Genomic DNA, 686 nt, shown 5'->3' with positions numbered 1-686 from the left:
GGGGTGTACTCGTTCCCTTTTATGACCATATTTTTCAACCCCTACGAACACATAGAAGAGCAGATAACACATAAGGCTACGTAACACACAGCAGAACATAAGAGTACGTAACATAACAAGGGTGTACTCGTTCTCTTTTATGACAACATTTTAAGGGGTGAACTCGTTCCCTTTTACGAGCATATTTTTCAACCCCTACGAACACATAACATAACATCAGACTACGTAACATAACGAACATACAGCAGAGCAGATTACACATAAGACTCGTTCCCTTTTATGAACACTTTTTCAGGGGTGAACTCGTTCTCTTTTATGAGCACATTTTAAGGGTGAACTCGTTTCCTTTTATGAGCATATTTTCCAACCCCTATTTTAACATAGCAGAAATTACACTGAGACTATGAACACACAGCAGAACAGATAATACATAGCACAGCTAATAAAAGAACATGGCTTATTTTTCAACCCCTATTTTAACATAGCAGAAATTACACTGAGACTATGAACACACAGCAGCGCATAAGAGTACGTAACACACAAGGGTGTATTCATTCTCTTTTATGAGCATATTTTCCAACCCCTATTTCAACATGACAGAGACTACGAAACATGGCGGACACAGCACAGGGGGTGTATTCATTTTCTCCTCCCCTAATTGAACATAGCAGAAATTACACTGAGAG

This window comes from Thermobia domestica, chromosome 1 (assembly GCF_964235325.1).
Source record: "Thermobia domestica chromosome 1, izTheDome1.hap1.1, whole genome shotgun sequence".
NCBI classification, from domain to species: domain Eukaryota; kingdom Metazoa; phylum Arthropoda; class Insecta; order Zygentoma; family Lepismatidae; genus Thermobia; species Thermobia domestica.
The sequence above is the reverse complement of the archived record's forward strand: the minus strand, read 5'-3'. Positions refer to the sequence as shown.